General features: G+C 50.4%; 1 protein-coding gene across 1 annotated transcript in view; it reads left to right on the forward strand.

Annotated features, from left to right (window-relative positions):
* LOC144108582 (piwi-like protein 1) overlaps positions 1–26,743 on the forward strand; it is a 220,560-nt gene that overhangs the window by 38,441 nt on the left and 155,376 nt on the right. The window lies entirely within an intron of this gene.

Genomic DNA, 26,743 nt, shown 5'->3' on the forward strand with positions numbered 1-26,743 from the left:
TTTCACAGCAGGCATTTTTTAATTGTTATTGGAGTATTTCGGGTTGTTCCAGAGCATGAATCTGTTTATTGAGTTATGAATCTGTGTATGTTATGAGAAAGACAGACAAACGGAATAGCAGGGAGATTAACTACCCTATGCAGCGCCCGGTATGATACCCTACACGTGGGAATGGGAATGGAGGGAGAGATGGAAAGGGAAGACAACAAAGGGAGATGATCACTTTTCCACGTGTCCGTGGGCCATTACTTGCAGGGTGCACAGGGCACACACTGATAGTTCACAACCTTGCACTCAGTCCTGAGTCCTTCAAGAACTTGAAAAGTGCCTTCAAAGCTGTCCTCTGCGATGAAAGCTTACTCCAAGGACCCAGAATCATGGCTTCAGTAAGGAGCCGAGGATCTAAACGGCAGAGTGTTTAAGCCAGGAGTGCACGCTCACGCTGAAACCGAGGGCAGTTACAAAGAAGGTGTTCTATAGTTTCGTCGCACCCACAGATCTCACACGCACGAGAGTCTGCCATTGCGATTAAGTGGGAGTAGGCATTTGTGAACGCCACTCCCAGCCACAGGCGACACAACAGCGTAGCATCGCAGCGGGAGAGGCCTTACGGAGGATTGAGTGTAAGTAAGGGGTCTAGGCGGTATAGACGGCAGGAGGAGAAGACCATGACGCTAAAAGCTCTCTTCGGCCAAGCATTCGCAGTGTCTTGCTGCGCCGGCTCTTGTCAATGGTGTCTGGACAATGTTGGCACCGCCGTGAGCCGCTCGAGCTAGAGCGTCAGCTGCGTCGTTTCCGACAATGCCAAAGTGTCCCGGTACCCACTGGCAGACGATGTCCTGACCCTCTTCCTGCGCCTGGCGTTGGAGATGTCTTAATTCAGCTACGAGTTGATCGCGATTGCCATGGCGTAGAGCAGAAATAAGACACTGTAGGGCTGCTTTTCAGTCGCAGAACACTGCCCATTTGTGGGGTGCTTGTTCACCGACGTACGGCACAGCTGCAAGAAGAGCGGCCAATTCTGACTCAGTGGAGGTTGTCCGACGTGAAGTTTGCTGGATAATACAGGTCTGTCTCGCAGGAATGACCACGGCATAGGTTGAACTTGTACCTGGGACCGAACTATCTGTATACACATGAGTGCGGTCACTATATGCGGCGGGGAGTAGGTAGAGTGTCAGCTGTTTAATGGCCGGTGTCAATAACTTCGATTTTTTCGTTATGCCCGCAATTGTAAGGCGTACGCATGCCTCCTGAAGACACCACAGCGCAGAAGAAGGCTGTGCTGTCGGGGTGAACTGTGATAGGAAGACTGGTGGGCTGGTATAACCTTTGAAAGCGCTGCGTGTGGTCTTTGATCCCCCACTGGCACAAGGTGGTGCTGGGGAATTCTTTTTAGATGCCGTATGTGGATCCGCAGGTTGTCAAGGGTTATATACGTCGAGAGTGGGTAGTCCTGGGCGATTTCAATGATGGCAACTGTTGATACTCTGCGAGGGAGACGCAGGCATGTGTGAAATGCCTCAGCTTGTATAGTTTGAGGGCACGCAAATTTGTCTTGCATGTGCTTGAAGGCACTTGTGCACTATACCGCAAAAATCCGAAAAAGAGTGCTCTGTACAGCTGCAGCATTGATAGAATCAACAAGCCCCATGATCTGCCGCAATTAAATCTGAGCAGGTGAGTGATAGAGATTAGCTTTTTCTTTACAATGCTGCAATGCAGGCTCCATGATAAATTGCGATCTATAGCAATTCCTAAAAAACGATGAGATGCATGATAGGCAACGACATAGCCGTCAATAGTTAGCGGATAATGAGTCATTCTTTTGCGCATAAATGCCGCTATAGCGCACTTCTCGGCTAACACGCTCAGACGTTGCTCTCGAAGATAGGAGGAAGTTATGGTTGCTTCCCTCTGTAGTCTTGCTCGCACCTGGAGACGCGTTACGCAGGAGGCCCAGGTGCAGATGTCATCGGCATGCATAGAGATAAGGACGGTATTAGGTAGGTACTCCTGGAGTCTTATAAGTGCTAGATTAAACACAGTAGGACTGAGCACTTCGCCCTGGGGCACGACCCGGTAGGTGTAATGCGGGAGAGTGGAGTCTTCTTCACACATAATAAGCATGCCCTTTTGGTCAAATAGATTTAGATCCACCTATACACCCGTCCACCGATTCCAACAGCCTCTAGCGTATCAAGTATGGCCTCATGCGTCACGTTATCGTATGCAACTTTGGTATCAATAAAAAGTGCCGCGCACATTAGCTTCTGCCGCTTGTGTTGCTGCACTGTGTACACAGATCAATGACATTGCTGTGGATGTTCCGAGTTTATGGTATAGGCGACCGTCTCCGCCGCATAGACGTCGCGGACAGAAGAAAAGACGCAGGAAAGGCGACCACTAGTGACATTTGAAAAAAAATAAACGATCAGGAATGCCATAAACTCATAACATACATAGTATTCCTAATCACATTATCTATTTTTACAAATGTCACAAGTGGTCACCTTTCCCGCGTCCTTTCTCCTCTCCGGGCTCCGTGCGCTGGTATGGTGGCGCCAGCAGCGACCACATCGCCAGCGCCGCCTCGTGGCACTCGTCGCGTTAACCGGACGCTCAGTCACGGCCGGTCTCTCGAAGGGAGAGCGCGCGCGCCCTCCTCGAGACTGGCCGTGGTCGCCCTGCGCCGCATAGCAGACGCGCACTGACCGCGATGCCATTCTAAGTCAACGCCTGCTTCTCTGCGGATTTCAACGCATTGAAAGCCTTGACGCCACCACTGCTGCATTTCGTTTCAATTGCTTTCAGGTTGGGCTGATCACCGATTCCGAGCAACCATGATTGTGTTGCAGTCCCGACGGCACTGCAATATCTGGCAGTGCAGTTGAGCTTATTGAGATTAATTAAGTACCTTTACAGTTTGAGAGAGGGCCTCGCCGCTGTGGCTTAGTGGTTAGGGCGCTCGACTACTGATCCGGAGTTCCCGGGCTCGAACCCGACCGCGGCGGCTGCGTTTTTATGGAGGAAAAACGCTAAGGCGCCCGTGTGCTGTGCGATGTCAGTGCACGTTAATGATCCCCAGGTGGTCGAAATTATTCCGGAGCCCTCCACTACGGCACCTCTCTCTTCCTTTCTTCTTTGACTCCCTCCTTTACCCTTCCCGTACGGCGCGGTTCAGGTGTCCAACGATATATGAGACAGGTACTGCGCCATTTCCTTTCCCCCCAAAACCAATTATTATTACAGTTTGAGAAACAAGGCTCTGACCGAAATAATGAAATCAGCTATGTAATTTACATCCACTGTGACATCGACTATGTGAATGGTCGGCTAGAAATGCGAAAAACGCAAACTTACTACACATATATATCAGATTATAGTGCTCTACATCCTGCAGGATCGACACTTCTTTACTTTGTGTATTCCTCTCAGAGAAGCATAGCTCTAAGGAAAAAAAACGATGTCTTTCTTGCTAAGTATCTTCCACAGGACTTTAATTTCAGGAATTTCATGAAGACACCAATTACATGAATTATTTTGGTCGTATTTCTCTTTTGATAAATACTTAACTATAGAAAGGCCGCCGCGGTGGCTCAGTGGTTATGGAGCTCAGCTGCTGACCCAAATGACTCGTGTTCGATCCTGGTTGCGGCGGTCGCATTTCGGTGAAGGCAAAATTATAGAGGCCCGCGTACTGCGCGATGTCAGTGCCCGTTAAAGAACTCCAAGTGGTTGCAATTATCTGGAACCTCCTACTATGGCGCCCCTTATAGTCTTCGTTGCATTGGGACGATAAACATAATTAAAATCAAAGAGATTAATTCCCAAAATTAAGGGTTTAGTGATGTTGTGAAATCCAAAAAATATATATAGAGAGAAATTTGAACCACTCTGTTTTTTTTATTCGTCTAGAACAGGATTTGAGATCTCATAAATCCAACAAATAAAGACACAAAATTTTAAGCCACTGAAGGAAATAAAATGATGCAAATAAATACAAAAAAGCTTAGGTGAAAAAATGTGAGAAACGACATAAGCACTCTCAGAAGTACGACGTCGCTCCCACTGCATATACACACGCACGAAAAAAAAAACTAGAAACAAAATTGACACGCTGAACCGCAGATGAGCATAACAAACGAAGACTTAAACTTCAGATGCTAGCTCCAAGAACTTCACCGTAGACCATTTCCTGTAACTGACTGAACGCATTCCTTCGCTCTACATAAAGACATAAAGCAGCTCCTGCCAATGATGTCACGTTCGAAACACCCCAGTCAATGTAAACCCTTTCCCAGTTCACTCTCATGAATTTAATTCCACAGTGCACTCATTTCCAGCATACCCTCTGTGCATGAGCGAGCATGCACAATGTCCAAGAAAAGCGTTTAAATATATTCGGTACCTTGACTGCGGTGTTTTTATAGCTGTTATGACATTGGGTAAACACAGCAGTAGGTAGAGCACCCGTTATTATCCAAGTTTGTTTTCGGCTTCGGACGAAACACCTCACCGCTCGCCTCGCTCACTGCAAACTGAACCAGAGAGCTGCGTTGGCTGCGTCCGCCTTTCGCCACCGCTGTTAACCAGGTGGCGCCACTCGCGCGCGCCAAACTGCAGCGCACGGAGCTAGGCGGAGACGGACGCCTAGACCCCGTCGGGAAAACCAGAAACGACAACAATTGGAGAGACGCTGCGCCGCTTCAAGCTGAAAAAACAAACGTTTTTTTTTAAGAAAATGGCACAGTACTTGTGTCACATCTTGACGGACATCTGATTCGCGCCATGAGGGAATGGATAAAGGAGGGATCGAAAGAAGACACGAAGAAAGAGGTTCCTTAGTGGAGGTACAGTGCCTAAAATATACCGGCAGTATTCTAGGCACTGTAGTGGAGGGCTGAACAAGGGAGCAAGTTTTGCGCTCTTCCTTTTCTCAAAATCATCGTAGTCTAGAACGCTATAACGCATAAGTACATTGCCCGTCACTGTGGCTCAATGGTTAGAGCGCTCCGCTAATGACCCAGAGTACCCGGGTTCGAACCCGATCCCGGCAGCCGCGTTTCGATTGACGCGAAACGCAAAAGGCGCCCCTGCGCTGTTTGATGTCAGTGCGCGTTAAAGATCCTCAGGTGGTCGAAATTAACTAAAGCGGCTGTTTGGGCTTGTTGGTCAGTGAACATGGTAAAAGAATGCAGCGCGAAAAAAACAAGGACGAACAGATGTGGACAGGACAAAGCGCCTTGTCCTGTCCACATCTGTTCGTCCTTGTTTTTTTCGCGCTGCATTCTTTTACCATGGTCGAAATTATCCCGGAGACCTGCACTACCGCACTTGCTTCTTCCTTTCTTCTCTCAGTCACTCCTTTATTCCTTCCCTTATGGCGCGGTTCAATTGTACGCCGATATGCGAGAAGGTCATTGCATCGTTTCCTTTCCTCAAAATCAATTTTCAATTTTCTCAACGTTACAGACGCCAAGCCGCATCTACTTGAGCGATGTACCACAGCTTTCGCGCTCTAACCAGGTTCAGCAGTAGTTAAATCGCAGCTAATTTTTGTGGGAAGGAACTGGTGCAGTAATCGTCCCACATTTCGGTGGACACCCGAACCACGTCATGTGAAATTGAAACAGTTATATTAATGTCTTAACACCTTTTCATCTATATTTGACATAAAAAGCTGACTCAGTCAGCGGAGTGCAAGAGCTAATAGGTCAGAAATAAGCGGTTTTCACATAAACACGCAAGTAGCGCCACAAAACAAGCAAAGCAGCTAGTGCAGTATAGGGCGCTCAATATCGAAAAATGACAGAGTCGCAACAAGACCCGATCGGTTCCATTGACAGTATGTAGACCGGGTACTGTTATCGCGCATTTTGAGGCCCAGATAGAGTAATTTGCTGCTAGCCAACTTCCGACAACGACCGATTGATGCGGTGGTTAACCGTAAATCCAAACATGAAATTTGCAGCATTCTTCAGATTATGTTCCAGGCCGAGTGTAGCTGACACACTCTTGTACGAGTACAGATCTCCAGGCGTTCGCTGCTGTTCCACATCTCTACACTGTGCTCCCCTTCCCATTCTTTTAATGCATCTCTCATTGACGGGCCTCTAGAATTTCGCCTCATCGATATTCGGCTGATCATTGCCGCGGCGGTCGAAATTCGATGGAGGCGAAATTCTGGAGGCCCGTGTACTCTGCGATGTAAGTGCACGTTATACAATCTCAGGTGGTATAGATTTCTGGAGCCCTTCATTACGGAGTCCCTCATAGCCTGAGTCGCTTTGGACGTTAACACCCCCCCCCCCCTGAAACCTTCACAAACAGCGCTGCTGAAGTATCCAACGAGAGTGGCATACGTGTTTTCATTACCTACGTTTGCGTGCCTTAGCACAAATGACTTAATTTGGGGAATTAAGCCCACAAAACGATGCAGCCTGGCAGGTCAACCTTTTAATGCGGGTGTGCATGGCTAAAAGACAACATAGTAAACAAACACTGATGATGTTCAAGTATAAAATTATTAAAGAAACTCTACCTGAAAACAAAGCAATCACACATAACAGCCACACATGCAACATATTCTTGTTAGGAAGAAACACTCACACACACGGATGAGCGCTGCACTCACGGCTAGTTCACTGCATTCCTCATAAAAATGGTCTATAGACAGTCTATGGACTTGTTATACTCATTGCCTTTATATCGATATTCCTTTTGGCTATTCGTAATCTACAGACTGTCCATAGACACACGTCTACTAAAAGCGTGTGGCCATAAATCTATAGACTGTATGTCTGCCTAATAATAATAATAATAATTGGTTTTTTGGGGGGACAGGAAATGGCGCAGTGTCTGTCTCATTTATCGTTGGACACCTGAACCGCGCCTTAAGGGAAGGGATAAAGGAGGGAGTGAAAGAAGAAAGGAAGAAGAGGTGCCGTAGTGGAGGGCTCCGGAATAATTTCGACCACCTGGGGATCTTTAACGTGCACTGACATCGCACAGCACACGGGCGCCTTAGCGTTTTTCCTCCATAAAAACGCAGCCGCCGCGGTCGGGTTCGAACCCGGGAACTCCGGATCAGTAGCCGAGCGTCCTAGCCACTCAGCGACGGCGGCGGGTTGATATATACTGTCTAAAGGATTTGTTTTGCCTATAGATTGTTCTGTGGGGTTTGTCTATAGAGATTCTATAGAATTTATATGCAGTCTATAGAGATTCTATAATAATTGGTTTTGGGGGAAAGGAAATGGCGCAGTATCTGTCTCATGCATCGTTGGACACCTGAACCGCGCCGTAAGGGAAGGGATAAAGGAGGGAGTGAAAGAAGAAAGGAAGAAGGGCGCCGTAGTGGAGGGCTCCGGAATAATTCGATCTGGAGTTCCCATGTTCGAACCGAACCGCGGCGTTGCGTTTTTATGGAGGAAAAACGCTAAGGCGCCCGTGTGCGTCAGTGCACGTTAAAGAACCCCAGGTGGTCCAAATTAAAGAGATTCTATAGAATTTATATGCAGAAGCCTATACACAGTCTATAGATTGTCTAAAAATGTTTGTAATGGCAACAGGACATGCTGCATATAAACCCGTCGTCGTGAATGCGCGCACTGAGTGCACTATATAATAAAGACACGTACCAAAGGCGGACCAAGAGCCGACATGCACCCTAAGAGATATCTTGTGGCATAGAAAAGGTTGAATTCCGATCTGTACAAGAAAATAAAGCATCGCTTACGCAATTACTGCAATATTTATTATGGGGCAATAACGGAGTAAGCGATGCTGCCGTTTTCTTGTGCACACTGGAATTCGACCTTTTCCCTGTCAGAAGGTGTCTCTCAGCGTCCATCTCGACTCTAGGTTTTCCTTTTGCACGTGTCTTTCTCAGTGCATTCTGTGCGCCCATTGCTGTGTCTGATAGAAAGAAAGAAAAGGAAAGTGCACGGGCCTGCCTACTGGCTCAAGCCGAGACACGCTCGCTGCCGCGTGGTGAAAGAAGGGGACTTTAATTAAAGATAGGAGAGCAAAGATAGAAAGAAAAGGCGCGCGTTAATATGCCCCACGCCGATCCCGGAGGCAGTGCAATACCGGGCCAAGCACACCGCCATATTCCAAAAATAATGTAATATCTTGGGTCCAAGGACCCGCAGCAGATATTTGTGCACGCCTTCACGACGCAGGGCCTGTCTTGCTGCAGTAAACCAGACGCGAGAGCAGCGTTCGTCCGTGTGTGTGAGTGCTTCTTCTTAATGCGAATGTGTTTCATGCGCTGTAATTAAGTGTGACTGCTTTGATTCAAGAGTGTTCTTTTCTCGACTTTATGCTTGAACGTAATCAGTGTTTGTTTACTAGTGTTGTTTTTTACCCACTCCTACATTAAAAGGTCAGTCTGCCCGGCTCTATTGTTTTGTGGGGTTTAACGTCGCAATTAAAGCAGCTCCAGGGAAATTAGAGACGCCGTAGTGACGAGGTTGCCGTATCAATTTCGCAAATCTGGGGGTTTTTTTCAATCCAAGGAGAGGACTGAGTAGGGCTGGTGCATTTTGATGGAAGCCCACTGAACAGCGCTAATAGACAGGACGAAAGAGATAAACACAGGCACAAGCGCATAATTGTGTTCTTTTGCAACAAATAATAGCGCACCGCTATATTCACTTATTCGATGTGCTCATTGTATAGCGAGGGACTCGGTTCTGGTGGTCCTGATGCCAAAGATAGCATGCCATGGTTCTCGCGCACTTGACGCTGCCTACCCTCGATCAAGTGACACTTGCGATAATAGAGGACGCCACATGTCCGCCACTCTTGTAGGGCACAGCGCTGACGAACGCTCTCAAGATTAACCTACAGATAAACGGCAACTAGGGGGGCTATTCGAACATTTTGTGTTGACATTGGCATCGAATTCCCTAGGATCCCGTCTCGCCCCCACAACAAACCATTTTAGAGCAGCAGAAAGAGGAAACCGAAGCCGAAATGCAGTCGGGGGCTGGTGACGATGCTTCGCATGACGCAGTAATGAGGTCGCGAACGTTACTAGGAAAACACTAGTACGCGAGTTGAATGGCTGAAGCAGTGACTGTAAATGACGAGTTTCCATAAAATGGCATGGAGGCCGCATTTATTTCCTATACGGTATTGGTATACATAGTGCGTATTTCCCCCCACTACTATGCTCTTACTAACGCTCACCCCACTCTGACCTTTTATTCCCGCTAATCGCAGCTCAGGTGCTTCAGCTTTGGATGGCAGATGCCGCGGCTACCAACATGTTTTCCGTCCATTGTTATTTTATTAATAAATGGCCACTAACAAACAACAACATTTAATATACACCTGAAAATTTTGTTAGTGAGGCGGGGAGCGGGATCATCGTGCGGATTACGTGCAGTGTTTCCTGTTCAAATCATCTGAGTTCAGGCCAGGAAAACGTCTATTTTGAAATTTATTTGCGCGAGAATGAAATGTTGAATATCTGCTAAACTTGGTGGATGTAATTAAGAATGCGAGAAAAGCCTTAGTAGATGTGTCATTAGAATATATTTCACTCCAGCAACCTCCGGAGCTGCCCTCTCAGAAAAATACACACAGCCTTTCTAGCCCACGCTTGCTATCCCACCCTCCACACCCCAGATTCTTTTCTGCTTAGCTGGCGCATCTCTTTAAGCTTGGCAAGTCAACCGGTTAATCCTCTTTAGCGCCATCCCGCCATCCTTCCCACATCACGTCCTCCTCTCCCAATGGGGAGGGGGACGTGAGGCATATAAAGAGGCTGTCTGCGTTGTCCGATGGGCCAGAAAAAACTTGAAGAATGAGATGGTCACAACTTGTGCGGTTATCTTCTTTTATTCATTCAACCGTCTTTGACAGTAGACCATCCTTTGTCACAGCAAGCAATGACTTTCTCTCCCTGATTAAGGACGGTCCACCGTTCGTCCTCGTCTCAGGTTGTGTAAGCAACCACCCAGCGTCCGTATGCGACTTGTCGTTCCCCTCCCCCTCGTCGCTGTTCGCTCTCACCCATGCGCCGTTTCCCTGCCTTCGTTGACGAGGAAAACTGAGTTCTGCCATTTCGTAGGCACGAATTGCCTAAGCTTCGATGAGCTCAAGGCGCCACCTTTCCCCCCACAGCGTCATACAAGTCACTGTCGAGGGACAGCCGATATACGCGCTTGCCGGCACGGCTTCCGTGGTTTCCATGACTCATGAAAGGCTATGCCGCTCACTGCGCGCAGCAACAGCGTCATTTGGCGGTCTGTCGCTCCGCACTGCCAGTCAAGAGCGAACTGCACCTCTGACTGAACGCGCAGCGCGGGCCGTTATTTGACGATATTTTATACACAGTCCAGTTATCGGTCCTGTCGTACTGTTCTCGTGACCGCGGCTTCTCCGATGGAAATTCTCCTCGCAACGTAACGTAATCCGTGAGTGATAGCGCCTGCGCTGAGGTGGAATTTTCTGCGCTGCGTGACGAACTTACAGCTGAGGCTCATTCCACCTGGATGCAGAAGCTCACCGCCGCTGAGGAAGCCGAAGTTGCACCGGAATCTTGAATGCTTGTTACTCCCTCGTGTCCTGCCACGTCTGCAGTCACCGTTTTATTTACGTCGTCTGCTTCCTTTGCGCGCCGCAAGAACCCGCCGCTGTTGTATGCGGTCCTTGATGTCCGAAAGAAGTCTTACGAAGATGGCGGCTTACAATCCGTCCCCGTGTCCACTTACCCTTCGGCGTGGCGGCTCGCTGGACTCTATTCAAACTGCCTACTTCCTCTCCCAATTCGAAGTTCGCGAGACTGCCTACAATCCCACCGTGAACCCTCTGCATTCGGATTCCATGTCTGATACGTTGCCTGACGACAAACTTCCATCGACCCACCGTGAGCAGCTGCCCGGATGCCTCTAGGCCAGACGTCAACTGCCCCTCGTCGCGCTAAAACCGGTCGATTCCCACCTGCCTTTTCGACAGCGGCCATATCTTGTCGCTGTGGCCGAGCGTCACGTGATTAGTGAGCAAGTTGAGAACGTTCTGCACGGTGGTGTCGCACGTCCCCCTCAAGGCCCTTGGTATTCTCCGCTGGCACTGCTAAGAAGAATGAGAGTTTTATCATATTACGTGTCGATTAGCGCCACTTCAACTATGTTAATTAGGCATAGGGACAATCACACTCTTCCCCGTTTATCTTGACTGCCTTCAATGTTCAGAATACTGTGCGTCCATTGACTTAAGTGGTGGCTACTGGCATGTGGCAATGGTTTATGGGAGTTTAACGTCCCAAAGCGACTCCGGCTATGAGGGACGCCGTAGTGAAGGGCGCCGGAAACTGCGACCACCTGGCATTCTTTAACGTGCACTGACATCGTGCACAGTACAAGGGCCTCTAGATTTTCGCCTCCATAGAAATTCGACCGCCGCGGCCGGGATCGAAGCCTCGTCTTTCGGGCCAGCAGCCAAGCGTTACTGGCACTCAGCCACCGCGGCGGCGCATGTGGCGATGGCCGCCTCTGACAGAGATAAGAAGACATTCGTTACATCCGACGGTGTTTGCGGGTTTGCTCTAATGTCACTCGGCCTGTGTAAAGCGATAGGCACTTTCTAATGGATAATGGAAAACATCTTACGCAAGCTCAAGTGGCCCGCGTTCCTCTGCTACCTGCACAACACCCTTGTCTTTTCCAACGATTTCCGCTTCCAACTCGCGCGCCTACAGCAATTTTTGGCGTGCCTAACCGACGCCGACCTGCAGCTAAATGTGAGAAGTGGCGGGGTGGAGCCAGGCAGTTGATAATCTTTGGCCACATCGTCTCCAACCAAGACCATTTCCATGGACCGGCCAAGCTCGGTGCTGTGGCGCAGTTTCCAAGACCGACTTCGATCGAGCAACTTCGAAACTTGTCAGCTCCGTGTTTCCATTTTCAGCGCTTCGTACGCCAATTCTGCGTCTATCACTGCGCCCGTGACGAAGCTTTTTGGCAGACCACGTGACCTGTCTGCTTGGTCCGCCGAACGCGAGGATGCGTTGGCTGACTTCACCGTCAGCACTCCGGTGCTACGACCCAGCTCCTCTTAGCGAAGTAAAAATTGACGCGAATGGCTTCGGCCTCCGGAATTGCCTTGGCTCAGCTTAAACGTGGACCTCAAGAATATGTCGTTTCGTACGCCAGTCGGGCGCTAACCAAAGCTGAATGTAACTACTCCGTTACGGAGGAATGTTTAGCTGTCGTTTGGGCGCTAATGATAGTTCGGCCATGCATACATATATACGGCCGCCAGTTTGATGTCGCCATGGGTAATCGCACGCTTTGCTGGCTGTCGTCTTTTAAAGAGCCGTCCGGACGCCTCGCCCGCCGGGCTCTCTGCATTCGAGTGACGTCCGTGCAACCTACCAACCTGGTCGCAATCACAGGGGCGCCGGTGCTCTGCAAGCTCCTCGGCCGCAAGTCTCGTTCTCGAACACCTTACCGTCGCTGGTACGTCTAAGCAGCAGCGGAAAGACCGACGGCATACGTCCGTCGTCAACGTTTTCTCCACATCACCAGATGTTGAACATTCTCGCGCACAGCGCCGCGAAGTTCCAAATTCTGTACTCCGGGACGGCCATCTCCAAGGTCCACCTGCATGCCTGATGTTCGTCGGTGGCTCCTAGGGATTCCTCGCCATTTGGAGTGACATTTGTGCCTCATTCCATGCCGATCCTCAGTGTGCACATGCTAGAGTTCTGAAAACATACAAAGGGATTTCGCGGCGTTACTATTGGCAGGGAATGTACGGGTATATTCGCAAGTACGTCCCATCCTGCCTCGCCTGTCAACTCCGTAAGTCCTCCGCCGCGCGAAGTCTGACCGACCCCTTGCAGCAACTTCCATACCCTGCACGCCCATTCGGTCTCTAGTTGGCGTTCACCTGTACGGGCCACTGACCTGCACGGTCTCTAGGAGCCGCTTGATGATCGTCGGCCATCTCATCTGGTATGCCGAAACCACTGCGCTTTCCCGTTGGTACTTCCCAAGAAGTTGCTATCTGCTCTGCATGGAAACAGCGCAGCAGACGGGACCAAGAAAGGAAGACACACACACAGGCGCTGTGTGTCTGCTCACTGTATCGTTTTGTGCATCGACACGCCGCGCCCAGCGAGTCGCTTAGGGACAGTGGACGTGTCTGTCTTTTCAACATCGTTGAAACACTCCTCGTCGGATGTCGCATCGTTCATCGTACCAAGGTAAGCTACACTCCTATGTTACCTTTCGTGACGTACGCGTACGGCACTGCCACGCATTCAAACGGTAGATTTTCGTCTTTCTTCCTATTGTATTGGAGTGATCTGGCCACCCTGCAATACGGACCCTATCCAACCAGAAGTGGCAAAGCATGCAAAAAATGTCGTCAGCTGTCCCGTTTTTTAAACCTCAGAATCCCGAGGCTGCCGAAAGCATCCACACGACAAACCTGACGATAAACTTTTCCTGTACAGAATGACTAGTCTGACTCTGTTTCTCATCCTAGACGGCGGGATTGCCGTCGAATTAAATTCCGCACATAATAACCTGGTCCTTATCCAGCAGGTGTCCCCTCAAGGTTTACTATGACCCGCTCCTTTTGCGGCCGGCAGATATCGCCGGTTTAGCTCCTCTTCATTTTCTAGCCATTGTATATCGAACTATGATGGACGCGCCCAATATTGTTGTTGTTGCTGTTGTCCTCAAGTAGAGTTAATGACGCGCACCGACTGCGGGGTATTGGCCATGGCACAGGCAGCGACTGACAAATGGTCGAAAACATTTTTCAGATAAAAAAAGCAATGCTGATAAGCTTATTTAAGTTTAGAACCGAACGTGAGATGGGGTAGAAGGGGAGGTCATAAATACACTATTTACATAACAATACATTTGTCCAAATTGCCCGCGTGAACAGTCAATGAAGAAAAAATAAACATGCGCACAACACTTTGAACACAATAGCTGGGGTTGGGGCCCCCAGCTGTTAATCGTCCAAGGTAGCGCACCCGGAGCGTTCGTACACTGCGCGATACTACCTGGGAAAAAAAAAAAATAGAAATAGGACGCAAAATTGCTTCTGGGGACGAACGCTTAGAATCGAGCACTCGCGTTTGTATTCTTATAATGTGGCGTTAGAAACCCGTAAGATGTCCGTATTCGAAAATTTCTGGAGGCGCGGTTGCAGCCCATAATAGAGCAATGGATCTATTTAGTTTTGCGCCTAATAGGTGGCGAAGAAGGCTTACAGCCACTCCATGACGACGCGCGCGACGCTGTCGGACTGCCCGCGCGTTCTATAACGGAGAAGGCAGCGCGCGCGAAATTCCCCTCGAATGTGGGCAAAAAACGACTTTCAAAGCGGTGGAATTCGCAGTCCAAAATCCCACTGAACGCATCGTTGAGCATTCACTTCCGTACGGGTTCGAATACGCACTGAAGTGATGGCCTTCTAGCAGGGCATCCACCTCGCATTTGGGAAGCGCCGGGTTCGATCCCCAGTGCTGCCGGGTATACACTGGTTTTCTAATGGGTACAAGGTAACTCCTTGCATGGTGCTCGGCTCGAACATCTGAAGCAAATTGCTTGGCAAGAGGGTCGTGGATCAAAGAGTCGGGTTGACGGACCAGTGATTCGTTTCGCCGTCAAACAACCCTAAAGGCGCTTTCACAGTTGAGCATTCGGCGGTGACAGCAAGCGCATTCCGCGGCCGCAGAAATGCTGCCTTGTTCAGTTGTGATGGCCACCCCATCTTCGGTCCTCGTCTGCTCATGGCGTCCACAGATATGGCAAGAAAAACAGATTAATCGACGCTGTCTATACCGCTGCCCGGTTAAGCTAAATCCAGCAATTTTGCCAGACGTTACGCCAATTTTAGAAATCTAGCATACCGCAGACTTACTAGGTCAGACGTACACCGGTTCTACCACGGCCGTGGTTTATTGTAGGGAACCTGTGCATTCACAACAGACTTAAGTAAACAATTCTTTACAGCGTCGTATAATGTGGGCTGTTAGAGACACTAAATAAAGACTCTATGGGCTGTCATCTTCGATCACGTGATCACGCCGCCATTACACACCTCCGAACTCCTCGTTGCGACAGCTACTACGTCTGATGGTTCGCTTCCGACAGGAAGTGTTTCGGCTGATGTGGGTGTAAAGGTGTGGGAACATGGCACTTTGGTTTGGCAAAACCTTCGAATGACGTGCGGGAACCCTAAACGGATCTTTTGAGGTGTGAAAACATGATCGGGCTTCATGTCGCGGAAAGCCGCTCAGCTCTCGGGCCTCTTCGAGCCAGCGAATAGATCGCCTGACTGCTTGTCTTTACAATAGCTGATGGCTTTTCTGAATGCTTTTTGTTGTTATTCCTGCGGCATCACATGCCGTTGTAGTGTGTACATTCATGCAGACTCCGCTCCAAAACGCTTCCATGCACATCGTGCGCATTTGTTTACAACGTGTGGTTAATAATGCTTAGGAAACCTAAAACATTTTCTATGGCTTTGCTAAAGACGGAAAGGCGGAAAAAATAAATAGACATTCAAATGTTAACCATCATGGTAGCAGTACCATGCATCAAGCAGCCTTCACGAGATGGCGTGCGATAAGTTTTGAAGGATTCCGCGACATAATTTTTATAACGCGCCCATGGCAACGCATTCATACTATATACGAAGTTCACAGTTATGCCAGTCACACATGTCGCATTGATACCCGGACACGAAAATGCTCCAGGTCTCGTTGGTGGTAACAGCTTCACTCTGAGCGATGGCCTGCGAATCGAGTCACTCTTAAAGACTGAGCTCCCAAGGACCGCGAGGAGGTGGCATTCACCCAGCACAGCAGCAGTAACGCAAAGGCTTTATTTCGAATATGGTCGAAGAAAACGGCGCTACATGGAGCTAAGTTCAACACTAGCACCTAGGCGGCATCTAATACACGGACTGACGGTAACCGTTTTCCGTCCGCACGGCTGTGCACTGCACAATCTACAGTAGCGGTATGCAGGATCACAAGACGTCCTTCTTTTCCGTTCCGAATTCGCCCTCGGGTGCTCCTGTTACCAATGGCCGCACGCCTTAACTGACAAGCAATGGGGTTTCGCTACACAGGCAGAGGCAACCGCAACGCAAGCGAAAGCACGAGGTGACGGTTTCAGTGGCGGAACAACTTGTTTATGCGGTTGTATTGTGCACTTAATCCTAGAACATTTTCCTAGATCAAAAACATTTTTTCCAATATTGGCTACATGACGCTGGCGAATGTGTTTGTTGCTTTCGCCTGTACCGAAAAGGTGCATGGCGAACGGCCGCGAACAGGGCCAGTGCGTCATTGTGCGGTTGGGTTCCGGGAAGCTCGCAAACGATCGCATCCCGCACCTTTAACACTCTGTCGGAATTCCTGCAATCCACAACCCTAGCACGTATTTCCTCTGCCTTTCTACATATTCGCAGAGAAAACACATTCGGAACACATTCCACTGCTGCGTCGACGCGTACACGCCAGCGACGTACTCCGCCCTCAATGGCGCCGCATTCCGAGCAAGCCAGTGGCGCCATCTGGTCTCGAACGGAAGAACTGCGCTTTGTAAACAGTCTACGTTTCAGCTAGTAGGTCTCCCATATTCTGAAGATGCGTCGATGAGTTCGGCCTAGTGTCGCCATCTAATCGTCAAGAGGGGAACCACTGTTGTCAACAAAAACCGATGTCAGAATCATCACTCTAAGAAAAAAGGAATAGAGCAAATTCATCACTCGTACGTTTTTTTATAGGCAAGACGAGACGAGACGAAGCGACAGACCGGTGCCCCAATTCTAACAAATAACGCGCTGAAATGGACCGTAACAATGTCGAATCGTGTCCGAAGAGAGGCGTCCTGCATCGAAGGGTGCCGCCATGTTTGTCGTCGCGGGAATGCAACTCCCTAGAAGCGGCGCCAGAAGTTTGGCCTGAACCTATGAGGCTTCCATCTTGGTTTTTCAGCGGAATCTCAGCCGCGGCGGTGGATTGTGCTCGCTCTCACTGCCGAATCTTTTTTTTTTATTGCTTTATGACGACTATGTGGATACTCCTTAAAGGTGGCGCCCACCGAATCGCTGGCCTTGTGGTAGAGCACCCGCCTCGCATTCGGGAGGTGCTGGGTTCGATCCCCAGTGCCGCCGGGAACCCACCGGTTTTCTAATGGGTACCAGGTTTCTCCTTGCCTGGTGCTCGGGTTGCCCAGATAATTGGCGAAATCCTGGTAAAAGGGCTGTGGACGAAATCCGGGTGTTGACGGGCCAGTGATTCGTTCCGCCGTCTAACCATGGTCCACAATTGCGAGGTTTCAAAGCCCTTTTTTTCTCGTACAGTGTTTTTTTTATGCTCTAGCACACCAAAGAGATGGCCTTGTGGCAGCTAGAGCATATCCACCTCACATTGGGGAACTTCGTTCCCACCCCGCCCGTCTGCGTTATTGTTGGGCGTTGTCAGTGATGTTATTTTCTTCGTTTCACCTTCGATGGTGATAGTGCGATCTTGTGCGGAACGGTGTTACGGCGGAACGGTGAAGTGGCTGTGCATGTCTGAATGGAAAATTGAATATATGTAATTTTAAAATAACCATAGTCTAGAAATATATCTGTACTGCAACAGGCAGATCAGGAAGAAAGCGTTTTATGATAACTCAAGAGGCAGTGCCCTAACCTTTAAACCTAGGTCAGGGTGTCTTACAACGCCAGCTACAAAAATAAATTTAACGAAGAAGGTGACACGTGCTGTGTGTGGTAAATCTGTAGAAACAATAGATCTAGAACACCTCATACTAAAATGCGATGGTATCCATTGCGATGTCGAAGCGGGCACAGTCACTCTTCCTGAGGCCCTTAAGTTTAGCGATAGCAATAGTCATGCAAATCTGCGGCGGAAATTATCAAAAAGCGATTGGAAGATTGGAGGCTCAAAACCAAAGAGGACACGTAAGATTAAAGCTGTAGGAAGCCGTATTTAAAGAAATTGGCGAATTTTATTGACAACACACATCGCAGTTAAACAAAAATAAAGGGGGAAAAAGTTGAGAATGGTGCCAACTGCCATCACCCGGTTTCAAAGGGGACGCTCCTACCTTCCATCCGCCCATCCAGCGGTAGTTGTGATCCATTTCGTTTCCTTGATAACCAAACCAACCAGTTTGATAATCGTGTACTAGGGCCGTATTCTCTCGCCTTCCGTAGTGACATTCTGAACATTCATTATTGTCGGTTAGCGCTATATCATCCATATTGGACTCTTGAATGTTGGGGTAAATCATGCGTGTGCGGCAGAGGCTCGGTACGAGTACGGCGCGGGGAGGGGGGGTAAGGCCTAGATTAGCGGTGTGGTCCGACAGTACGTGCTTCGAGCAGCAAAAATGGAATCGTTCTTCGAATTTGATAGAAATTCACGGCAGATCGTTCCGAATTATTGATTGCGCATCGAAGGAGACCCTTGCAGGTCTGCGGTGTTCTACGGGTAATGCTTGCTGCACATTGACATTTCTGCAAGCCGGAACAAGCTGTCGGCTTTGAGGAGTGCGTAGATGATTCGTGCTTACCCGCGGGTTGCGTGGCATTTTTGAAAGCTTTCTCTACACTGCAAGAACTTGTATGACAGAGCAAGGGCTAGTTTCGACTCGTTCTACACAAAAAATCCCTGCATCTCGTGAGGATTTATGACAAGAACCGTCGTATCGCAGGCGCAGATGCAAATCTGGCTACGCCCTCAAGTCGCACCATTCTCGTGGTTTCCAATGATTCGGGGCTCGAAATAAAGCGGTGCTCGTGTCGTGTTTTTAAGTGCAACGGCCGTGGCGACCGCGCCTGTTTTGGAGGAGGAAATTACATCTGCAGAGCTGAAGCCTTCAACTAATGTATTTCCTGCACATTCCGGCAGGGATATTAATATCCACGCATGTCAGTCGGGATAATAAGGAAAAGAAAGCTAGAAGTGCCAAAATCCATTTCCTTATACATGAAAGGCTGTCTTTTTGAATTTAGAAAACGGTTCGTGCTGTCCGAGTGATTCCCGTGGGCATAGATTCGAGCGTGCGAGCCGTCTGCAGCACTCAGCTGATAAACGATGGCGCCAAAGACGCGCCCCCGAGAATCCTCTTTACTGAAAATTTCAGAAGTATATCAAGCGTATGTATGCCCTCACAGTGGTGCCGAGGATAAAATAGAACGCAAAATTGCTTCTGGCCGCGAACGCGTATATAATCGAGCGCTCGCGTGTGTATTCCACTAATGTCGAGTTAGTAACTCGTAACGTTTACGCCCCAGAGAATTTCTGAAGGTGCGCTTGCACCTGACAATACAGCAATGGGTCTAGTTCTGCGCAAAGTAGGCGGCGAAGAAGGCGTACAGCCACTCCGTGTCGACGCGCACAACGCTTTCGGACTGCCCCGCGTTCCTGACGCAGAAGGCAGCGTGCGCATAATTCCCGTCGAATGTGGGCAACAAACGAGTCCAAAGCGGTGGAATTCGCACTCCAAAAACCCACTGAACGCATCGATAAGCATTCACTTCCGTATTTATTCGAACGCTCACTAAAATGATGGCCTTCTTGCAGAGCATCCGCGTCGCATTCGGAAGTGCTCAGTTCGATCCCCAGTGCCGCCGGTACCCACCGGTTTTCTGATGGGCAGTTTCTCCTGGCTTGGTGCTCGGCCCGAGCATCTGGGGCGAAATGCTTCGCAAAAGGGTCGTGGATCAAATAGTCGGGTTGACGGGCCAGTGATTCGTTCCGTCGTCAAACAATCCTAAAGGCGCGTTCACACTTGTGCATTATGCGGCGGCAGCGAGCGAAATCCGCGGCCGCAGAAATGCTGCCTCGTTCACTCGTGACGGCGAGCACGTTGCCGCTCGTCGTCTGCTAATGGCGTACTCGGATATGGCAAGACAAGAGGTCAATCGTGCTGTCTGCCGCCGGCCGTTTACGCTAAATACAGCAATTTTGCCCGACAATACGCCGTTTCTAGATATTTAGCATACTGGAGACTTACTAGGTGAGACGTACACCGGTTTTGCCACGGCCGTGGTTTTATGTAGAGAACCTGCGCATTCACAAAGAGCTGGCGTAAAATGCTCTTTAAAGCGCCGGATCATGTGGGCTGCCATCTTTGATCACGTGATCACGCCGCCATTACACACCTCCTAACTGCACGTCGCGACGGCTGCTGCGTCTGATGGTTCTGCTCCAACAGGAAGTGTTTTGGCTGATATGGTTGTAAAAGAGTAAGAAGACGGCACTTTCGTTTTTCCACAGCTTCGAAGCACATGTGAGAATCCTAATTTGAGCCATTGAGGCGCGAAAACATGATCGGGCGCTTCATGTCCCGGAGAGCCGCTCAGCTCTCGTGCCTCTTTGAGCCAAACGGATCTAGGAAGGTACACGGGCCCTAACCGTTATCATCTTTTGGATGTGCCCGATTATTTACAAGAACTGGCAAGTGAAAACGTCTCCGCCTGCTGTGCCGCTGCGCTAAGCCTCGCCTCATCGAGGCGAGCCTCGCCGGCGCGCTGCGTTCCTCACTCACCGGCAGCACACCTACCCCCAGCAACCATGGAGGTGCAAGCGCAGAGGGAAGACCTTCGTCCCAGTGAGTGGACCCCGATACTCCGCGCGTACAAGGGTGAAATCTCAAGCGCGAAAACGCTGGCCATATCCCATCAAGCAGCGTCTGTTCAATCTACGCCTACTGCGTCCGCGTCCGCTACCCCTGTGACTTTCAAGCCTACATACAGGCCTCAACAAGAACAGCTGCGCGCGACGCACGCAGTCGCACACCGAAGCAAACAACTTGCTTCACTCCCTCCCGGCACTATACGGGTCGTTTACCGACCAAGAGGAGGCCTCGCTTTGAAAGGCACCATGGCGCAGTCACTCCTGCAAGCCCTGCAAGTCAGCGCTGCTGGCCGTGACCTCGGGGATATTCACCTGAGGATCCACCCTACGAATAACACCTTCACGGTCGCTACCCCACACGAGACAACCGCTCTTCACCTCGTCCAGCTCAAGGAAGTGGTCCTCCAAGAGACCGCTTACCCTGTCGCAGCCTACATTGCACCGCCGGCGGCTGCTGTGCGTGGAGTCATCTCGCAAGCCTACTGAGAGGAGACGCCGGAGCAGATGCTACGGGACCTCCAGACCCGTAACCCGTACGCTGAAATCATTGCAGCCCGCAGAATGGGTAGGACTCATTCCGTTCTGATCACCTTTGCGCACGGACCAGTCCCGCATACCATACGCTACATGAGTGTAGTGTACAGATGCACGCCGTACAAGGGAAGTCTAGACGCGTGCCCGAACTGTCGTCGGTCGGGCCATAGGTATGACATGTGCCCGCACCCCAAGACTGGTCTCTGCCCACGGTGCGGAGACAAGCATGAACCGCAAGATGTGCCCTCCTGCATCCCGACCTGCATTCTCTGTGGAGGCCAGCACCTCACGGGCACCGGCTCGTGCATGGCTAGAAATCGCACCGCCCAACCACGCAACCCATCGCCCCAGAAGGCAATGCCCCCTAACAAGGATGACTTTCCTCCGCTGCAAACTAACAAGAACTACTTTCCTCCGCTGAAAACGACCCTCCCGTCTACTGCAACATGGGCCTGCAAGGCTGCCGGGACGAACACCAGGCCCTCCCAGGACCCGGACGTGAGGGCTCTGCGAGAGGAGGTAAAGCAGCACAGGGCAGCCCTCTCTACCGCCACCTCTGCTGTATCTCCCCATCCACTACCCCCTCCCCTTCAACTCCCAACCCGCCCAACCCGCTCAACCTCCCCCTGAAAAAAGAAGGCCTGATGAGAGCCCAGTCGAACCAATAGACCTAGACGCCAAATTTCAGGCCTTCGCCCAAAACTTGGAAGCCAGGCTCACAGAGCGCATTACTGCGCAGCTCACTGCACAGTGCCAGCTTATGATTGAATCTACCATTACGCGTCTAATGGATAGTGTCATATGTAGCATCATGACCAAGGTAGAGGAGCGCTTAACTCGCCTCACTCCTGGACTCTCAACGAACTATCCTCCCACAGTCTCACTCTCCACACCCCTCCTTCCCCTCACTACCGAACAGCATGGCTCCTCCGACGGGCCTTAATTCTTTACAGATTATTCATTGGAATTGCAGGAGCTTTCGGCGAAAGCGCGATCCTCTGGAGCAAAATATAGCAAGTTCGTCATCCCCACCAGACATTATCGCCATTCAGGACGCCAATGTTTGCAGGCAGCTGCCAGGATACGCTTTTATCCCCTCAGACCCCACTGATCTTCCTCGGGTGGTCACATATGTCAGTAAATCCTTGCATTACGTGGAGCACGTAATTACCTCCCCTATCGCTAACAGCCTTATTGAAGTCTTACCGCCCACACCTGCAAAATCAAGCCTGTTCTTACTGCTACCTTCTCCCACGTCAGCCAATTAACTTACTCCCCTCACGTCTCAAATCCGCAACCCAGTTGGCCGGATCAAACCCCCTACTTATTGCCGGAGATTTTAATTGCGCTCACGTGGGCTGGGGCTATCGGCGCACCAACCACAGAGGCACAGTTTTGTACAATGAGACGCTGGCGCTCCACCTAACCATCTTTAATGATTTCAGCTTACCTACGCGGATTGGTAACTGTGTTACTGCCGATACTAGCCAAGACCTCACGCTTTGTAGAAACTTGGACCATCTGCAGTGGGAAAGAATGCTCTCCACACTAGGCAGCGATCATCACCTAATTAGAATAACGCTAAACTATCGCCGATCTCAGCGCTTAAATTTACCATTAAGCACACTAATTGGGACGCGCTCCGCAAATTTAGACAAGCGCAGCCAACACAGGCCCCCTTCGAACTAGACACCTGGATTATTCAGTTGCAAAAAGACATTCGCCAACACACTCAAACGCTCGACTCTACGCCAGACACCCCTGTTATTGACAGCAAGCTCGCCCACCTCCTCCAAGCACAGCACAACATAACGCAAAGGTGGAAGACTCAGAAGCACAATAGGAGACTAAAACTCAAACATGCCCAGATTCAATCCCAAATAATACAATGTAGTGACACTCTTTGCAAAGCTAACTGGGCTCAGGTTTGTGACGGTCTCCGCGGCAATCTCTCCACAATCCGCGCTTGGCATCTATTACGGCACATGCTAGACCCCACGCAATCCAAATCTCAGACGCGCCTTAGCATTCGCCGCCTCGCTCACAACCATCGACAGGACACCGACGCCTTCCTCGCCCAGGTGAAATGCACCTATACAACCCCCGGTCTCCCTTGCAAGTATCCTGATTATGGAGGCCCACCCCAGCCCGAACTTGACACCCTTATTACAGAATCAGAATTTCGCGCCGCCCTATTGAAATTACGGAATACCGCTCCCGGAGATGATCAAATTACCAATGCAGCTATCAGAAATCTTGACGATGCTTCCATCGCTGACTTAGTCAACTACTTTAACGAATGTTGGGAGGCAGGTACTCTCCCTGCCTCGTGGAAGCATGGAAAAATTATTTTTATTCCAAAACCCCACAAGCCTATCTCCCTAGACAACATCCGCCCCATTTCTCTTACATCCTGTCTAGGCAAGCTCTTCGAGCACATAATTCTTGCTCGGTTAACAACGTACATGGAAGACAAACACCTTTTCCCCCACAGTATGCTCGGATTTCGTGCGCATCTATCTGCGCAGGACGCCTTACTTCCAATTGCGCATGACGTGCTTGATGATACCATCCCCCACCACACTAAAGCTATCCTGGCAGTTGACCTCACCAAGGCATTTGACAGAATTCGACACGATGCCATCTTACGAGAACTGCAGGCTCTACAGGTACGCCCTAAAACCTACAATTACGCTCGTGCGTTTCTCTCGGGCCGCACTGCCTCCCTGCACATAGATCAGATTACCACATCCCCTTATACACTCGGAGAGCTCGGAACCCCTCAAGGGGCGGTCCTTTCTCCCCTTTTCTTTAACGTTGCTCTCATCCCCCTAGCTCACAAACTGGCTCTAATCCCACACCTAAAGCATACCCTGTACGCTGATGATATTACCACATGGACCACTCATGGCTCTGACGGGGAAATTGAGGAAAATCTTCAGTTAGCAGCAGACACCATCTCCTCTCACGCGTCATCCATCGGGCTCGAATGTCCCCCATCTAAGTCCGCGCTCTTCCTAATTAGGCCAAAATCTAGCGCTAACTCGCCCATCCAAGTCAATTTGAAAGGATCCCCTATCCCCATCACACTCGCCCTCCGCATCCTTGGCCTCCACTTGCAGGATTCTGGACGAAATGAACATACCCTTAAAAGGCTCAACGCCTCCACGCAATCCGTGTCGCACCTTCTACGCCGAGTGTCCTCCCTTAACAAGGGTTTAGACGAAGCGGACAACATGAAAGTAGTGCACGCATTTACGCTTGGCAGCATTCTATACGCAACCCCATATCTCAAATTGAACCGCACAGAAACCGAGCGCTTGAACGCAATGATCCGCCTTGCGGCTAAGGCAGCCCTAAACCTACCTCGTAGCACTAGCACAGCCAAACTTCTTACACTAGGCATGCATAACACCATTCAGGAAGTAGTTGACGCGCACCTTCAGACACAGTACCTTAGACTTGCCACGAGCGCCACTGGCCGCCATATACTCTCCTCCCTTCGCATCAACATACCCGCTAACCAGTCAACCCTTATACCCATCCCTCGACACATCCATACACCTCTCGTTGTGAAACCCCTTCCTCGAAACGTCCATCCCCAATATCACATCCCTCGCCGCGTAGCTCGCGCTAATGCCCTCCATATTTACTATGGGCAAGCCCACGACGCCGTTTGGGTAGATGCCGCATGTACAGCGCATGAAGCGGTAGCAGTTGCCTACAATCCAACCCTGCCTCAACCCCCAACTCACCGTCTTCCCTCGGGATCTACGCCTGAGGAGGCAGAGGAGACCGCCATCGCCCTAGCCCTTGCACATTCGGACGCCCAATACATCTTCAGCGACTCCAAAACGGCTCTGTCCAACTTTGCCCAGGGGCAGGATTCACGCCCCTGCCTGGCAATTGTTGAACACACCTACCCAAAATTTACCGCGCAGGGTAGAGCTTTAGTGGGTGCCGGCTCACTCTGGGAACCCTGGAAACGAGGCTGCCGACAAATGGGCCGAGGGTCTGATTTGTCGGGCTCAGGACAGTCTCGATCCAGGATTCTCGAAGGAGCGGGCCGCACACCTTTGCGGAGCTCACGCAAACACCCTGTTTGGACCGTCGGACTTACCTTCTCTCCACCCCTCTCTAACGCACTCCCAACAGATCCTCTCCAGACGCCTCAAGACCCGCTCTCTGTCATCCCCTTAGCTTTTATCCCACTATTGCGGCACATCCCCTGCATGCTCCCTATGTGGTGACCCCCACGCCACACTCTCCCATATCCTTTTCGGCTGCCCTGCTGACCCTCCCCCGCGGGGACAGCACGCCATCTCGAGCTGGGAGGACTGGGAGGTCCTGTTTATGCCTGCAGACCCGACATCGCAGCTTGCTGCGGTCCCTCGGGCTGCCGACGTCATGTCCCCGCATGACCTACTTGATGTAGTGCGGGACCGCGCAGTGGCCCAGGGACTCAGCTGGGTCTAAAACTCACTTGCTGAATAAAGTTTTTCTGTCTGTCTGTCTGTCCTGCGCCTGGTGTTGGGGATGTCTTAATGCAGCTACGAGTAGATAGTGATCGCCATCGCCATGTCGGAATCGCCACCGATTCCGACAGCCACTAGCGCATCAAGGATGGCCTCGTGTGTCACGTTATCGTATGCACTTTGATATCAAGAAAAACTGCCGTGCACATTTAGCTTGTGCCGCTTCTGTTGGTGTACTGTGGACATAGATCAATGACGTTACTGTGCATGTTATGAGTTTATGATCTAGAGGACCGTCCTCCGCCTCAGTTTCTCGTATAGACGTCGCCGAGAGGAGAAAAGACGCGGGAAAGGCGACCACTTGCGATATTTGGAAAAAATAAACGTGATCAGTAATACCATAAACTCATAACAAACGTAGTATTCCCAATCACATTATCTTTTTTTTTTCAAATGTCACACGCTGGTCGCCTTTCCCGCGTCTTTTCTCCTCTCCGCGAAGTCTATACGGCGGTCTGAGGCGGAGACGGTCGCCTAGACCCGCTCGGGAAAACCAGAAACGGCAACATTTGTGGAGACGCTGCGCCGCTTCTAGCTGAAAAAAAAACGTTTTTTTAAAGAAAATGGCACAGTACTTGTGTCCACATCTTGACGGACATCTGATTCGCGCCATGAGGGAATGGATAAAGGAGGGACCGACAGAAGACAAGAAGAAAAGAGGTGCCTTAGTGGAGGTACAGTGCCTAAAATATACCGGCAGTATTCTAGGCACTGTAGTGGAAGGGCTGACCAAGGAGCAAGTTTGCGCTCTTCCTTTTCTCAAAATCATCGTAGTCTAGAACGCTGTAACGCATAAATACATTGCCCGTCGCTGTGGCTCATGGTTAGGGCGCTCGGCTGCTGATCCAGAGTACCCGGGTTCGAACCCGACCCCGCCGCGGTGGCTCAGTGGTTAGGGCGCTCGACTACTGATCCGGAGGTTCCCGGGTTCGAACCCGACCGCGGTGCGGCTGCGTTTTTATGGAGGAAAACGCTAAGGCGCCCGTTGTGCAGTGCGATGTCAGTGCACGTTAAAGATCCCCAGGTGGTCGAA

The sequence above is a fragment of the Amblyomma americanum genome, chromosome 10, assembly GCF_052857255.1.
Source record: "Amblyomma americanum isolate KBUSLIRL-KWMA chromosome 10, ASM5285725v1, whole genome shotgun sequence".
NCBI classification, from domain to species: Eukaryota; Metazoa; Arthropoda; class Arachnida; order Ixodida; family Ixodidae; genus Amblyomma; species Amblyomma americanum.